We start from the raw sequence: 18,411 nt of genomic DNA on the forward strand, positions 1-18,411 counted from the left end.
GCAGACACTCCGGAATCACCTGCCGGGCTTGCTGGAACCACCTGACGGTCACGCCAACATCACCTGCCAGCTATTCCAGAACCACTTGGCGGACACTCCGGAAAGACCTGTCGGGCCAGCCGGAACCACCTCTCAGACGTGCCAGAACCATGTGCCGGACACGCCGGAACCACCTGCCGAGCTCGCCGGAACCACCTGCTGAGCATGCCGGAACAACCTGCTCAACTCGCTGGAGCCACCTGCCGGACATGCCAAAATCAGCTGCCGGCTATGCCAGAACCACTTGCCGGACACTCCAAAATCACCTGCCTGGCGTGCCGGAACCACCTCTCATACATACCAGAACCACGTGCAGGAGACGCCGGAAGCACCGGCCGAGCATGCCAGAACCACCTGATCCACTCACCAGAACCACCTGCTGGACCCGCCTGAACCACCTGCCGGCTACGTGGGAACCACTTGGCGGACACTCCGGAATCACCTGCCGTGCATGCCGGAACCACCCCTCAGACGTGCCTGAAAAACGTGCCGGACACGCCGGAACCACCTCCCGGACTAACCGGAACCACCTTTCGGACATGCCTGAACCACCTTACGAGCACGCTGGAACCACCTGCTCGACTCGCTGGAACCATCTGCTGGATACACCAAAATCACCTGCCGGCTACGCCAGAACCACTTGCCGACACTCCGGAATAACCTGCCATTCTTCCCGGAACCGCCCATCAGATGTGCCAGAACCAGGTGCTGGACGCCCCAGGCCACTTCCGTGAAGGACTGGAACCACCTGCTGAGCATTCTGGAAACACCTGCTTGACTCCCGGGAACCGCCTCTGGGGAAACTTTCATAGAAATGCAGGTAAGACGGCCTTTCTTGCCAGCCCTTAACTCGCCACTTTAGAACTTCTGCTTCTGCCACAATTGCACCTTGCCAACCCGGCTCAGACGAAATGCCTACATCTTCCCCTGAAGCAACTGGGCTGAGTCCCAAATGATTGAGCGTCCACGTGCTTAGGAGGCGATAGACTGCACGCCTTTTTCCAACCACCATTGTGCACTGCTGGAGACAGTGTCGGAAAGCAGCTATGTCAGAAAGACCCCTTTGCTCTCAGCCGTGCCCTCCATTGCTCTAGACGTGGAATGCACAATGCACTGGCTCCCCCCCTCAAGGGGCGACAAGCCACAGACCACCTTGCTTCCATCTCTTTAGGAAGCTGAGAAGGAACTCGCTTTCAACAGTGATCTTACAGAGTCCAGGGAACATCTCATACAAAGGCAGCTGAAACGCCGTTTCTTTTCAGCCCTTAAATTGCCGATTTGGAACTTCTGTTTCTGCCACATTTCCACCTTGCCATCCGGGCTCCGACGAAATGCCTACATCTTCCCCTTCAGCAACGGGCACGAGGCCCATAGGACTGTGCTTCCACATGCTTAAGAGGAGAGAGACAGGCTTTTGACAATCACGATTGTGCACTGGTGGAGAGAGTGTCAGAAAGCACCTATGTCAGAAAGGTCCCTTTGATCTCAGCCATGCCCTGAATTGCTCTAGAGGAGGAAGGCACAATGCACTGCCTCTGGCTCCACCCATCAATGGCAGACGAACCACACACCTTCTTGCGTCCAGCTCTTTAGGACGCTGAGAAAGAGCTCGCATTCCATAGTGCTCTTAGACCGTCCAGGGAACATCTCATACAAAGGCAGCTGAACGCCGTTTCTTCCAGCACTTCACTCGCCGATCTGGAACATCTGCATGTGCCACATTTCCACCTTGTCAACCCGGCTCAGACGAAATGCCTACAACTTCCCCTTAAGCAATGGGGACGAGGCCCGAATGATTGTGGTTCCACCTGCTTAGTAGGAGAGAGACAATAGGCTTTTAACCAACCACCCTTGAGAAATGGTTGGGGGAGTGTCAGAAAGCACCAATGTCAGAAAGGGCCCTTTGCTCTCAGCCGTGCCCTCCATTGCTCTAGAGGTGGAAGGCACAAAGCACTGCCTCCATCCTTCAATTGGAGACAAGCCATCAACTGTCCTGCTTCCAGCTCTTTAGGAAGCTGGGAAAGCACTCGCATTCGACAGTGCTCTTACAGCGTCCTGGGAGCATCTCATACCAAGGCAGCTGAACGCCGTGTCTTTTCAGCCCTTAACTCGCCAATCTGCAACATCCGCTTCTGCCGCATTTCCACCTTGCCAACCCGGCTCAGAAGATATGCCTACATCTTCCCCTTGAGCAGTGGGGACGAGGCCCGGATGATTGTGGTTCCACATGCTGAGGAGGAGACAGACAATAGGCTTTGAACAAACCACCTTTGAGCAATGGTTGGGGGAGTGTCAGAAAGCACCAATGTCAGAAAGGCCCTTTACTCTCGGCCGTGCCCTCCATTCCTCTAGAGGCAGGAGGCACAAGGCACTGGCACCACCCCTGAAGGGGTTCAGAAAGCACCTATGGCAGAAAGACCCCTTTGCACTCAGCCGTGCCCTCCATTGCTCTGCAGGTGGAAGGCACAAAGCACTGCCTCCATCCTTCAATGGGAGACAAGCCATAAACTGTCTTGCCTCCAGCTCTTTAGGAAGCTGACAAACAACTCGCTTTCCAAAGTCAAGTTACAGCATACCAGGAACCTCTCCTACAAAGGCAGCTCAAACGGCATTTCTTCCCAGCCCTTCACTCGCAGCTTTAGGAATTCTGCTTCTGCCGCAATTCCACCTTGCCAACCCGGCTCAGAGGAAATGCCTACATCTTCCCCTGAAGCAACTGGGCTGAGTCCCAAATGATTGAGCCTCCAGGTGCTTAGGAGGTGATAGACTGCACGCCTTTTTCCAACCACCATTGTGCACTGCTGGAGAGAGTGCCGGAAAGCAGCTATGTCAGAAAGACCACTTTGCTCTCAGCCGTGCCCTTCATTGCTCTAGAGGTGGAATGCACAATGCACTGTCTCCCCCCCTCAAGGGGCGACAAGCCACAGACCATCTTCCTTCCATCTCTTTAGGAAGCTGAGAAAGAACTCGCTTTCAACAGTGCTGTTTTTGTGTCCTGGCAACATCTCATACAAAGGCAGCTGATACGCCATTTCTTTTCAGCGCTTAACTCGCAGATTTGGAACTTCTGCTCCTGCCACATTTCCACTTTGCCAACCCGGCTCAGACGAAATGTCTACATCTTCCCCTTCAGCAACGGGGGCGAGGCCCAGATGACTGTGCTTCCGCATGCTTAGCAGGAGCAGACAATAGGCTTTTTACAAACCGCCATTGTGCACTGGGTCAGAGAGTGTCAGAATGCACCTATGTCAGAAAGGGCCCTTTGCTCTCAGCCGTGCCCTCCATTATTCTAGAGGTGGAAGGCACAAAGCACTGCCTCCATCCTTCAATGGGAGACAAGCCATAAACTGTCTTGCCTCCAGCTCTTTAGGAAGCTGACAAACAACTCGCTTTCCACAGTCCTGTTACAGCAGACTGGGAACTTCTCATACAAAGGCAGCTCAAATGGCATTTCTTCCCAGCCCTTAACTCGCAGCTTTAGAACTTCTGCTTCTGCCGCAATTCCCCCTTGCCAACCCAGCTCAGACAAAATGCCTACATCTTCCCCTTAAGCAACTGGGCTGAGTCCCAAATGATTGTGCAACCATGTGTTTAGCAGGAGAGAGACAATATGCTTTTCACCAGCCACAGTTGACCACTGGTGGAGAGAGTGTCAGAAAACACCTATGTCAGAAAGGCCCCTTTCCTCTCAGTTTTGCCCTCCATTGCTCTAGACGCGGAATGCAAAATACATTGGCTCCAACCCTCTAGGGGCGACAAGCCACAGACCATCATTCTTCCTTCTCTTTAGGAAGTTGAGAACCAACTCACCTGACGCATAAAAAGGAATCATGCCCCTTAGATGCCAGAAAACCCCGGGAGGCATGCCAAAAACACCCTCCGCACACTCTCAAAGAACCACACATGCATGCCAGAACGACCCAACTGGTACACCAGAAGCACCCACGTTGCATGCCAGAACCACCTGTAACCACCTGCTGAACACAGTGGAACAACAATTCTGACACTGCAGAACCATCTCTTCAACATGCCAGCTGCACACAACAGACACGACGGAACCAGATTCCAAACGCAGCACAACGACATGCCAGACACATTGGAAACACCTGATGGATATGCCGCAAACAGGTGCCAGAAACACTGAAACCACCAGCAGGGTATGTCAGAACCAGGGGCCAGAAATACCACCAACACCTGTCTTACAAGCCAGAGCCACGAGCCCAAAAAGCAGGAAAGACCTGATGGACATGCCAAATTAACCTGCTGGTGATGCCAGAACCACTTGGAGGACACCCAGGAATCACCTGCCAGGCATGCCAGAAGCGGCTCGCAGACGTGGAAGAACCACGTTCCGGACATGCCAGAAACACCTCCGGGACAGACCGGAACCACCTGCCAGACTAGCCGGAACCACCACTCAGACGTACCAGTACCACTTGCCGGACAAGCTGGAAACATGTACTGCACAGACTGGAACCACCTGCTGAGCACACCGGAACCACCTGCCGGACACGCCAAAATCACCTGCCGGCTACACCAGAACCACTTTGAGTACAAGCCGGAATAATGTTTTGGGCATGATGGCACAACCTGTCAGACGTGCCAGAACCTCGTGATGGACACCCCAGAACCACCTGCCGGACAGACCGGTACCACCTGCCGGAAAGCCAGAACAAGCAGCTCGACTCGCCGGAACCACCGCCAGACATGCAAAATCACGTGCCGGCTACGCCAGAACCACTTGGCGAACACTCCGGAATAACCTGCCGGGCATGCCGGAACCACCTCTCAGACGTGCCAGAACCACGTGCCAATGACACCGGAAGCACCTGCCGAGCAGGCCGGAACCAGCTGCTCGACTCGCCAGAACCACCTGCCGGACATGCAAAAATCACCTGCCGGTTACGCCAGAATCACTTGGTGGACTCTCCGGGATCACCGGCCGGGCATGCCGGAACCACCTCTGAGACATACCAGAACCACGTGCCAGACACGCTGGAACCGCATCCTGGAGACACTGGAACCACCTGCCGAACATGCCCGAACCTCCTGCCGAGAATGCCAGAAACACCTGCTCGGCTCCCGGGAAAATCCTACGGGGAAACTGTCATAGAAATGAAGGTCAAACGGCCTTTCTTACCAGATATTACTTCGCCACTTTAGAACTTCTGCTTCTGCCACAATTCCACCTTGCCAACCCGGCTCAGACGAAAGGCCTACATCTTCCCCTTGAGCAATGGGGACGAGGCCCGGATGATTGTGGTTCCACATGCTGAGGAGGAGAGAGACAATAGGCTTTTAACTAACCACCAAGTGCAATGGTTGAGAGAGTGTCAGAAAGCACCAATGGCAGAAAGACCCCTTTACTCTCAGCAGTGACCTCCATTGCTCTAGAGCAGGAAGGCAGAAAGGACTGCCTCAATCCTTCAATGGGAAACAAGCCATAAACTGTCTTGCTTCCAGCTCTTTAGGAAGCTGAGAAAGAACTCGCTTTCCAAAGTGCTGTTAAAGCATACGAGGAAACACTGGTACAAAGGCAGCTCAAACGCCATTTCTTCCCAGTGCTTAACTCGCCGCTTTAGGAATTCTGCTTCTGCCGCAATTCCACCTTGCCAACCCGGCGAGACAAAATGCCTACATCTTCCCCTTGAGCAATGGGGACGAGGCCCGGATGATTGTGGTTCCACATGCTGAGGAGGAGACAGACAATAGGGTTTTAACCAACCGCCCATGAGCAGTGGTTGGGGTAGTGTCAGAAAGCACCAATGTCAGAAAGGCCCTTTACTCTCGGCCGTGCCCTCCATTCCTCTCATGGTAGGAGGCACAAGGCACTGGCACCACACCTGAAGGGTATCAGAAAGCACCTATGGCAGAAAGCCCCCTTGGCTCTCAGCCATGCCCTCCATTGCTCTGCAGGTGGAAGGCACAAAGCACTGCCTCCATCCTTCAATGGGAGACAAGCCATAAAATGTCTTCCCTCCAGCTCTTTAGGAAGCTGACGAACAACTCGCTTTCCACAGTCCTGTTACAGCATACCAGGAACCTCTCATACAAAGGCAGCTCAAACGCCATTTCTTCCCAGTGCTTAACTCGCAGCTTTAGGACTTCTGCTTCTGCCGCAATTCCACCTTGCCAACCCGGCTCAGACGAAATGCCTACAACTTCCCCTGAAGCAACTGGGCTGAGTCCCAAATGATTGAGCGTCCACGTGCTTAGGAGGCGGTAGACTGCACGCCTTTTTCCAACCACCAATGTGCACTGCTGGAGAGATTATCATAAAGAAGCTATGTCAGAAGGGCCCCTTTGCTCTCAGCCGTGCCCTCCGTTGCTCCAGAGGTGGAAGGCACAAAGCACTGCCTCCATCCTTCAATTGGAGACAAGCCATAAACTGTATTGCTTCCAGCTCTTTAGGAAGCTGGGAAAGCACTCGCATTCCACAGTGCTCTTACAGCATCCTGGGAACATCTCATACAAAGGCACCTGAATGCTGTGTCTTTTCAACCCTTAACTCGCCCATCTGCAACATCCGCTTCTGCCGCATTTCTGCCTTGCCCACCCGGCTCAGACGAAATGCCTACATCTTCCCCTTGAGCAATGGGGACGAGGCCCAGATGATTGTGGTTCCACATGCTGAGGAGGAGACAGACAATAAGCTTTTAACCAACCGCCCTTGAGCAATGATTGGGGGAGTGTCAGAAAGCACCAATGTCAGAAAGGTCCTTTACTCTGGGCCGTGCCCTCCATTCCTCTAGATGCAGGAGGCACAAGGCACTGGCACCACCCCTGAAGGGTATCAGAAAGCACCTATGACAGAAAGTCCCCTTTGCTCTCTGCTGTGTCCTCCCTTTCTCTGCAGGTGGAAGGCTCAAAGCACTGCCTCCGTCCTTCAATGGGAGACAAGCCATAAAGTGTCTTCCCTCCAGCTCTTTAGGAAGCTGACAAACAACTCGCTTTCCACAGTCCTGTGACAGCATACCAGGAACCTCTCATACAAAGGCAGATCAAACGCCATTTATTCCCAGCCCTTAACTCGCCGCTTTAGGGCTTCTGCTTCTGCAGCAACCCAGCACCACCTTGCCAACCTGGCTCAGACGAAATGCCTACATCTTCCCCTTGAGCAATTGAGACGAGGCCCCGATGATTGTGGTTCCACATGCTGAGGAGGAGAGAGACAACAGGCTTTTAAATAACCACGAAGTGCAATGGTTGGGAGAGTGTCAGAAAGCACCAATGGCAGAAAGACCCCTTTACTTTACTCTCAGCCATGCCCTCCATTGCTCTAGAGGTGGAAGGCACAAAGCACTGCCTCCATCCTTCAATGGGAGACAAGCCATAAACTGTCTTGCCTCCAGCTCTTTAGGAAGCTGGGAAAGAACTCGCTTTCCACAGTGCTGTTACAGGATACGAGGAAACTCTCATACAAAGGCAGTTCAAATGCCATTTCTTCCCAGCGCTTAACTTGCCGCTTTAGGACTTCTGCTGCAATTCCACCTTGCCAACCCGGCTCAGACGAAATGACTACATCTTCCCCTGAAGCAACTCGGCTGAGTCCCAAATGATTGAGCGTCCACATGCTTAGGAGGTGATAGACTGTATGCCTTTTTCGAACCACCATTGTGCACTGGTGGACAGAGTGTCAGAAAGCAGCTGTGTCAGAAAGACCCCTTTGCAGGCAGCCGTGCCCTCCATTGCTCTAGACCTGGAATGCACACTGCACTGGCTCCACCCCTCAAGGGGCGACAAGCCACAGACCATCTTCCTTCCATCTCTTCTGATAGCTGAGAAAGAACTCCCTTTCAACAGTGGTCTTTCTGTGTCCTGGCAACATCTCATACAAAGGCAGCTGATATGCCGTTTCTTTTCAGCGCTTAACTCACCGATTTGGAAGTTCTGCTTCTGCCAGATTTCCACCTTGCCAACCAGGCTCAGACGAAATGCCTACATCTTCCCCTCCAGCAACGGGCACGAGGCCCAGATGATTGTGCTTCCACATGCTTAGCAGGAGCAGACAATAGGCTTTTTACAAACCGCCATTGTGCACTGGTGCAGAGAGTGTCAGAATGCACCTATGTCAGAAAGGGCACTTTGCTCTCAGCTGTGCCCTCCATTGCTCTAGAGGTGGAAGGCACAAAGCACTGCCTCCATCATTCAATTGGAGACAAGCCATAAACTGTATTGCTTCCAGCTCTTTAGGAAGCTGGGAAAGCACTCGCATTCCACAGTGCTCTTGCAGCATACTGGGAATATCTCATACAAAGGCACCTGAACACCGTGTCTTTTCAGCCCTTAACTCGCCAATCTGCAACATCTGCTTCTGCTGCATTTCCACCTTGCCCACCCGGCTCAGACGAAATGCCTACATCTGCCCCTTGAGCAATTGAGACGAGGCCCCGATGATTGTGGTTCCACATGCTGAGGAGGAGACAGACAATAGGCTTTTAACCAACCGCCCTTGAGCAATGGTTGAGGCAGTGTCAGAAACCACCAATTTCAGAAAGTCCCTTTACTCTTGGTCTTGCCCTCCATTCCTCTAGAGGTAGGAGGCACAAGGCACTGGCACCACCCCTGAAGGGTATCAGAAAGCACCAATGGCACAAAGGCCCCTTGGCTCTCAGCCATGCCCTCCATTGCTCTGCAGGTGGAAGGCACAAAGTACTGCCTCCATCCTTCAATGGGAGACAAGCCATAAAGTGTCTTGCCTCCAGCTCTTTAGGAAGCTGAGAAAGAACTCGCTTTCCACAGTGCTGTACAGCATACGAGGAAACTCTCATACAAAGTCAGCTCAAACGCCATTTCTTCCCAGCGCTTAACTAGCCGCTTTAGGACTTCTGCTTTTGCCGCACTTCTACCTTGCCAACCTTGCTCAGACGAAATGCCTACATCTTCCGCTGAAGCAACTGGGCTGAGTCCCAAATGATTTAGCATCCACCTGCTCAGGAGGCGATAGACTGTAAGCCTTTTTCCAAACACCATTGTGCACTGGTGGAGAGAGTGTCAGAATGCAGCTATGTCAGAAAGACCCTTTTGCTCTCAGCCATGCCCTCCATTGCTCTAGATTGGAATGCACAATGCATTGGCTCCACCCCTCAATGGGCCACAAGCCACAGACCATCTTCCTTCCATCTCTTTAGGAAGTTGAGAACAAACTCACCTGACGTATAAAAAGGAATCATGCCCCTTATGTGCCAGAAAACCCAAGGAGACATGCCAAAAACACCCTCTGCACACTCTCAAAGGGCCACACATTCATGCCAGTATGACCCAACAGGCATACCAGAAGCACCCACGTTGCATGCCAGAACCACCTGTAACCACCTGCCGGACACAGTGGAACAGCAATTCTGACACTGCAGAACCATCTCTTCAACATGCCAGCTGCACACAATGACATGAAGGAACCAGATTCCAAACATAGCACAACGACATGCCAGACACATTGTAAACACCTGTTGGATATGCCACAAACAGGAGCCAGAAACACTGAAACCAGCTGAGGAGTATGAAAGAACGGGGGCCAGAAATGCCACAAGCATCTGTCTTACAAGCCAGAGACATGAGCCCAAAAAGCAGGAAAGACCTGCCGGACACACCAAAATAACCTGCCGGTGACGCCAGAACCACTTGGCGGACACCCAGAAATCACCTGCCAGGCACGCCTGATGCACCTCACAGACGTGCCAGAACCACATGCTGGCCATGCCGGAACCAGCTCCCGGACAGACCAGAAGCACCTTCAGGACACGCCGGAACCACGTGCCACGCATGCCGGAACCACCTCTCACACATGCCAGAACCATGTGCCAATGACCCCGGAAGCACCTGCCGAGCATTCCGGAACCATCTGCTCAACTCGCCAGAACCACCTGCCGGACACGCCAAAATCACCTGCCGGCTACGCCAGAACCACTTGGCAGACACTCCGGAACCACCTCCAGGACAAACCGGAATCACCTGCCGGACATGCCGGGACCACCTGCTTAACTCGCCAGAACCACCTGCCGGACACGCCAAAATCACCAGCCGGCTACGCCACAACCACTTGTTGGACACTCCAGAATCACCTGTTGGGCATGTTGGAACCACCTCTCAGTGGTGCCACAACCACATGCCGGAGACAGCGGAAGCACCTGCCGAGAATGCCGTAAGTTCCTGATCCACTCCACAGAACCACCTGCTGGACACGCCAAAATCACCTGCCGGCTACGCCAGAACCACTTGGCGGACACTCCAGAATCACCTGCCGAGCATGCCAGTACAACCTCTCCGAAGTGACAGAAGCATGTGCCGGACATGCCAGAACCATCTTCTGGACAGACCGTAACCACAGGAAACACTCGCCGGAACCACCTCCTTGACTCACCAGTCCCACCTGCCGGACACGCCAAAATCACCTGCCCGCTACACCAGAACCACTTGGCGGACATTACGGAAACACCTGTCGGGCTGGCCGGAGCCACCTCTCAGACGTGCCAGAAGCACATGCCAGACATGCCGGGACGACCTATCGGACAGAACGGAACCACCTGCCAGACACGCCGCAACCACCTGCCAAACACACCACCGCCACCTGCTCGACTGGCCGGAACGACCTGCCGGACAGGCCAATATCAACTGCTGGCTATGCCAGAACCACCTGGGGGACAGTCCGGAATCACCTGCCAGCCATGGCGGGGCCACCTCTCAGACGTACCAGAACCATGTGCCGGACACGCTGGAAACACGTACTGGACAGACTGGAACCACCTGCCAGCCATTCCTGAACCACATGCCGAGCACGATGGAACCACCTGCCGGACACGCCAAAATCACCTGCGGGCTATGCCAGAACCACTTGGAGGACTCTCCGGAAGGACCTGCCAGGCATGCTGGAACCATCTCTCAGACGTGCCAGAACCACGTGGTGGATAGTCCGGAATCACCTGTTGGGCATGCGCAACCACCTCTGAGACGTACCAGAACCACGTGCTGTACAGGCTGGAACAACCTAAAGGACAGACCGGAATCAACTTTTGGGCACGCCGGAACCACCTGTCAGATGTGCCAGAAACACGTGCTGGAGACGCCGGAACCACCTGCCGAGCACGTCGGAACCACCTGCTCAACTAGCCTGAACAACCTGCCGGACACGCCAAAATCACCAGCCGGCTACCCGACAACCACTTGTCGGACACTCCGGAATCACCTGCCGGGCATGCCAGCACAACCTCTCAGAAGTGCCAGAAGCACGTGCCGGAAAGGCCGGAACCATCTCCCGGACAGACCGGAACCACAGGAAACACTCGCCGGAACCACCTGCTTGACTCACCGGTCCCACCTGTCAGACACGCCAAAATCACCTGCCCGCTACACCAGAACCACTTGGCGGACAAGCCGGAATCACGTGAGGGGCATGCCGGCACAGCCTCTCAGATGTGCCAGAACCTCGTGCCGGACACCCCAGAACCACCTGCCGGACAGACCGGAACCACCTGCCGGACCTGCCTGAACCAACTTTCGAGCACGCCGGAACCACCGGCTCGACCTGCCGGAACCAACGCCGGACATGCAAAATCACCTGTTGGCTACGCCAGAACCACTTGGCGAACATTCCGGAATCACATGCCGGGCATGCCGGAACCACCTCTCAGACATGCCAGAACCACGTGCCAATGACCCCGGAAGCACCTGCCGAGCACGCCGGAACCACCTGCTCGACTCTCCAGAACAACCTGCCGGACACGCAAAAATCACATGCTGGCTTGCCACAACCAGTTGGTAAACACTTCGGAATCACAGGCCGGGCTTGCTGGAACCACCTGCCGGTCATGCCAAAATCACCTGCCAACTACGCCAGAACTGCTTGGTGGACACTGCGGACACACCTGTCGGGCCGGCCGGAACCACCTCTCAGACGTGCCAGAACCATGTGCCTCAGATGCCAGAGCCACAACCCAAACAGACGGAAACCACCTGACAGACCCGCCTGAACCACCTGCCGAGCACACCGGAACCACCTGCTCGACTCTAAAGAACCACCTGCCGGACATGCAAAAATCACCTGCCGGCTTGCCACAACCAGTGTGTGAACACTTCGGAATCACAGGCCGGGCTTGCTGGAACCACCTGCCGGTCATGCCAAAATCACCTGCCAACTGCGCCAGAACCGCTTAGCGGACACTGCGGAAACACCTGTCGGGCCGGCCGGAACCACATCTCAGATGTGCCAGAACCATGTGCATGAGATGCCGGAGCCACAACCCAAACAGACGGAAACCACCTGCCAGACCCGCCTGAACCACCTGCCGAGCACGCCGGAACAACGTGCTCGAGTCGCCGGAACCACCTACCTGACACGCCAAAATCACCTCCGGGTATCCCAGAACCACTTGGCGGACACTCCGGAATCATCTGCCAGACATGCCGGAACCAGATCTCATACACACCAGAACCACGTGCCGGAAACGCCGGAAGCACCTGCGGAGCATGCCAGAGACACCTGCTCGACTCGCCAGGAACACCTGCCGGACATGCCAAAATCACCTGCCAGGTACGCCAGAACCACCTGGCGGACACTCCGGAATCACCTGCCGTGCATGCCGGAACCATCTGGCAGACGTGTCAGAAGCACGTGCGGGACACGCCGGAACCACTGGCTCGACCCGCCGGAACCACTGCCGAACATGCAAAATATCCTGCCGGCTAGGCCAGAACCACTTGGCGAACACTCCGGAATCACCTGCAGGGCTTGCTGGAACCACCTGCCGGTCACGCCAAAATGACCTGCCAACTATGCCAGAACCACTTGGTGGACACTCCGGAATCACCTGCCGCGCATGCCGGAACCACCTCTCAGACGTGCCAGAAGCACATGCCGGACACGCCGGAAACACCTACCGGGCATACAGGAACCACCTGCCAGACATGCCGGAACCACCTGCCGAGCATGCCAGAGTCACCTGCCTGACTCGCCAGAACCACCTGCCGGACACGCCAGATCAACAGCTGGCTATGCGGGAACCACCTGGCGGACAGTCCGGAATCACCTGCCGGGCATGCAGGAACCACCTCTCAGACGTGCCAGAACCTCGTGCCGGACACCCCAGAACCACCTGCCGGACAGGCCGAGAACCACCAGCTCGACCCACATGAACAACCACCGGACATGCAAAATCACCTGCCAGCTAAGCCAGAACCACTTGGGGAACACTCCGGAATCACCTGCCGGGCATGCCGGAACCATCTCTCAGACATGCCAGAACCACGTGCCTATGACACCGGAAGCACCTGCCGAGCACGCTGGAACCACCTGCTCGACTCGCCGGAACCACCTACCTGATACACCAAATCACCTGCCAGGTATGCCAGAACCACTTGGTGGACACTCCGGAATCACCTGTCGGGCATGCCAGAAGGACCTCTAAGACTTGCTAGAACCACATGCCAATGACACCGGAAGCACCTGCTGAGCATGCCGCGACCACCTGATTGACTCGCCAGAACCACCTGCCAGACACGACAAAAACTCCTGCCGCCTAGGCCACAACCAGTTGGTGAACACTTTGGAATCAGCTGCCGGGATTGCTAGAACCACCTGACGGTCACGCCAACATCACATGCCAGGTACGCCAGTACCACTTGGCGGGCACTCTGGGAAAACCTGTTGGGCCGGCCGAAACCACCTCTCAGACTTGCCAGAACCATGCTCCGGACACGCCAGTACAACCTGCCGAGTATGGCGGAACGACCTGATCCACTCCCCAGAACCACCTGCTGGACACACCAAAATCACCTGCCGGCTACGCCAGAACCAGTCGGCAGACACTCCGGAACCACCTCCAGGACACAGCGGAACCACCTGCCGGACACGCTGGGACCACCTGCTTGACTCACCAGAACCACCTGCCGGACACGCCAAAATTACCAGCCGGCTACGCCACAACCACATGTCGGACACTCCGGAATCACCTGCCAGGCATGCTGGAACCACCTCTCAGAGGGGCCACAACCACATGCCGGAGACAGCGGAAGCACCTGCCGAGAATGCCGGAAGTTCCTGATCCACTCCCCAGAACCACCTGCCGGACACACCAAAATCACCTGCCGGGTATGCCAGAACCACTTGGTGGACACTCCGGAATCATCTGCCAGACATGCCAGAACCAGCTCTCAGACACACAAGAAACATGTGCCGGAGACGCCGGAAGCACCTGCTGAGCATGCCTGAGCCACCTGCTCGACTCGCAAGAAACACCTGCCGGACACGCCAAAATCACCTGCCGGGTATGCCAGAACCACTTGGCGGACACTCCGGAATCACCTGTCGGGCATGCCATAACCACCTCTCAGACTTGCCAGGACCATGTTCTGGACACACCCGGACCACCTGCAGAGTATGCCAGAACCACCTCATCCACTCCCCAGAAACACCTGCCGGACACGCCAACATCACCGGCTGGGTATGCGAGAACCACTTGGTGGACACTCCGGAATCACCTGTCGGGCAGGCGGAACCGCCTCTCAGACTTGCCAGACCCATGTTCTGGACACGGCGGTACCACCTGCCGAGTATGCCGGAACCACCTGATGAACTCCCCAGAACCACCTGCTGGACACGCCAAAATCACCTGCGGGCTACGCCAGAACCACTTGGCAGACACTCCGGTATCACTTGCCGGGCATGCCGGAACCACCTCTCAGAGGTGCCAGAACCACATGCCGGAGAGACCGGAAGCAACTGCCGAGCTCGCCGGAAACACCTGCTGGACATGCCGGAACCACCTGCCTGACAGGCCAAAATCATATGATGGCTACGCCAAAACCACTTGGTGGACACTCCAGAAACACCTGGCAGGCATGCCGGAACCACGTCATGGACAGACTGCAAACACCTGCCGGACACGCCGGAACCACCTGCTCGACTCGCCCGAACCACCTGCAGGACACGCCAAAATCACCTGCCGGCTACACCACAACCAGTTGGTGAACACTTCGGAATCACCTGCCGCGCTTGCCGGAACCACCTGCCGGTCACGCCAAAATCACCTGCCGGCTACACCAGAACCACTCGGCAGAGACTCCGGAACCACCTCCAGGACAGACCGGAATCACCTGCCAGACACGCCGGGACCACCTGCTCGACTCGCCAGAACCAACTGCCGGACCCGCCAAAATCACCAGCCGGCTACGCCACAACCACTTGTCGGACACTCCGAAATCAGCTGCCGGGCATGTTGGAACCACCTCTCAGAGGTGCCACAACAACATGCCGGAGATGGCGGAAGCACCTGCCGAGAATGCCGGAAGTTCCTGATCCACTCCCCAGAACCACCTGCCGGACACGCCAAAATCACCTCCCGGCTACGCCACAACCCGTTGGTGAACACTTCAGAATCAACTGCCGGGCTTGCTGGAAGCACATGCCGGTCACGCCAATATCACCTGCCAACTACGCCAGAACTACTTGGCAGACACTCCGGAAACACTTGTCGGGCCTGCCGGAACCACATCTCAGACGTGCCAGAACCATGTGCCCGAGATGCCGGAACCACACCCAGAACAGACTGAAACCACCTGCCAGACCCGCCTGAACCACCTGCCAAGCACACTGGAACCACCTGCTTGACTCGCCGGAACCACCGACCTGAAACGCAAAAACCACCGGCCGGGTATGCCAGAACCACTTGGTGGTCACTCCAGAATCATCTGCCGGACATGCCAGAACCTGCTCTCAGACACACCAGAACAACCTGCCGGAGACGCCAGAAGGACCTGCTGAGCATGCCTGAGCCACCAGCTCGACTCGCAAGAAACACCTGCCGGACACGCCAAAATCACCTGCCAGGTATGCCAGAACAACTTGCTGGACACTGCAGAATCATCTGCCGGACATGCCGGAACCAGCTCTCAGACACAGCAGAACCACGTGAGGGACACGCTGGAAGCACCTGCCGAGCATGCCTGAGCCACCGGGTCGACTCACAAGAATCACCTGCCGGACACGCCAAAATCTCCTGATGGGTACACCAGTACCACTTGGCGGACACTCCGGAATCACCTGTCGGGCATACCGGAACCAGCTCTCAGACTTGCTGGAACCATGTTCCGGACACGCCGGTACCACCTGCCGAGTATGCCGTAACCACCAGATCCACGCCCCAGAACCACCTGCTGGAAATGCCAAAATCACCTGCCGGCTACGCCAGAACCACTCGGCAGACACTCCGGAATCACCTGCCGGGCATGCCCGAACCACCTCTCAGACATGCCAGAACCACATGTCAATGGCACCAGAAGCACCTGCTGAGCACTCCGCAACCACCTCCAGGACATACCGGAACCACCTACCGGACACGCCGGGACCACCTGCTTGACTCGCCAGAACCACCTGCCAGACACGCTAAAATCACCAGCCGGCTACGCCACAACCACTTGTCGGACACTCCGGAATCACCTGCCGGGCATGCTGGAACCACCTCTCAGAGGTACCACAAACACATGCCGGAGATGGCGGAAGCACCTGCCGAGAATGCCAGAAGTTCCTTCTCCACTCCACAGAACCGCCTGTCGGACACGCGAAAATCACGTGCCGACTACGCCAGAAGCACTTGGCGGACACTCTAGAATCACCTGTGGTGCATGCCAGCACAACCTCTCAAAAATGCCAGAAGTACTTGCCAGACAGGCCGGAACAAACTCCCGGACAGACCGGAACAACAGGAAACACTCGCCGGAACCACCTTCCTGACACGCCAAAATCACCTGCCGTGTATGCCAGAACCACTTGGTGGACACTCCGGAATGATCTACCGGACATAGCAGAACCAGCTCTCAGACACACCAGAACCAAGTGCCGGACACGCCGGAAGCACCTGCTGAGCATGCCTGAGCCACACGCTCGACTTGCAAGAAACACCTGCCAGAAACGCCAAAATCACCTGCCGGGTACGCCAGAACAACGTGGCAGACACTCCGGAATCACCTGTCGGGCATGCCGGAACCACCTCTCAGAGGTGCCAGAGCCACATGCCGGAGACTCCAGAATCACCTGCCAGGCATGCCGGAACCACCTCTCAGAGGTGCCAGAACCATGTGCCTGAGATGACGGAACCACACCCCGAACAGTCCGAAACCACCTCCCAGAACCGCGTGAAACCCCTGGCGAGCACGCCTGATCCACCTGCTCAACTAGCCGGAACCACCTTTCCGACACGCCAAAATCACCTGCCAGGTACACCAGAACCACTTGGTGGACACTCCGGAATCATCTGCCGGGCATGCCGGAACCACCTCTCAGACTTGCCAGAACCATGTTCTGGACACGCCGGTACCACCTGCCGAGTATGCCGGAACCAGCTGATCCACTCCCCAGAACCACCTACTGGACACGCCAAAATCAACTGCCGGCTACGCCGGAACCACTCGGCAGACACTGCGGAATCACATGCCAGGCATTCCGGAACCACCTGTCAGAGGTGCCAGAACCACATGGCGGACACTCCGGAAACACCTGCCGGGCATGGCGGAACCATATCTGAGACGTGCCAGAAACATGTTCCGGACACGCAGGTACCACCTGCCGAGCTCGCCGGAACCACCTGCTGGACACGCCAAAATCACCTGCCGGCTATGCCAGAACCACTCGGCAGACACTCCGGAATCACCTGCCGGGCTTGCTGGAACCACCTGACGGTCACGCCAACATCACCTGCCAGCTATTCCAGAACCACTTGGCGGACACTCCGGAAAGACCTGTCGGGCCAGCCGGAACCACCTCTCAGACGTGCCAGAACCATGTGCCGGACACGCCGGAACCACCTGCCGAGCTCGCCGGAACCACCTGCTGAGCATGCCGGAACAACCTGCTCAACTCGCTGGAGCCACCTGCCGGACATGCCAAAATCAGCTGCCGGCTATGCCAGAACCACTTGCCGGACACTCCAAAATCACCTGCCTGGCGTGCCGGAACCACCTCTCATACATACCAGAACCACGTGCAGGAGACGCCGGAAGCACCGGCCGAGCATGCCAGAACCACCTGATCCACTCACCAGAACCACCTGCTGGACCCGCCTGAACCACCTGCCGGCTACGTGGGAACCACTTGGCGGACACTCCGGAATCACCTGCCGTGCATGCCGGAACCACCCCTCAGACGTGCCTGAAAAACGTGCCGGACACGCCGGAACCACCTCCCGGACTAACCGGAACCACCTTTCGGACATGCCTGAACCACCTTACGAGCACGCTGGAACCACCTGCTCGACTCGCTGGAACCATCTGCTGGATACACCAAAATCACCTGCCGGCTACGCCAGAACCACTTGCCGACACTCCGGAATAACCTGCCATTCTTCCCGGAACCGCCCATCAGATGTGCCAGAACCAGGTGCTGGA

Source organism: Equus caballus, chromosome 10, assembly GCF_041296265.1.
Source record: "Equus caballus isolate H_3958 breed thoroughbred chromosome 10, TB-T2T, whole genome shotgun sequence".
Lineage (NCBI taxonomy): Eukaryota > Metazoa > Chordata > Mammalia > Perissodactyla > Equidae > Equus > Equus caballus.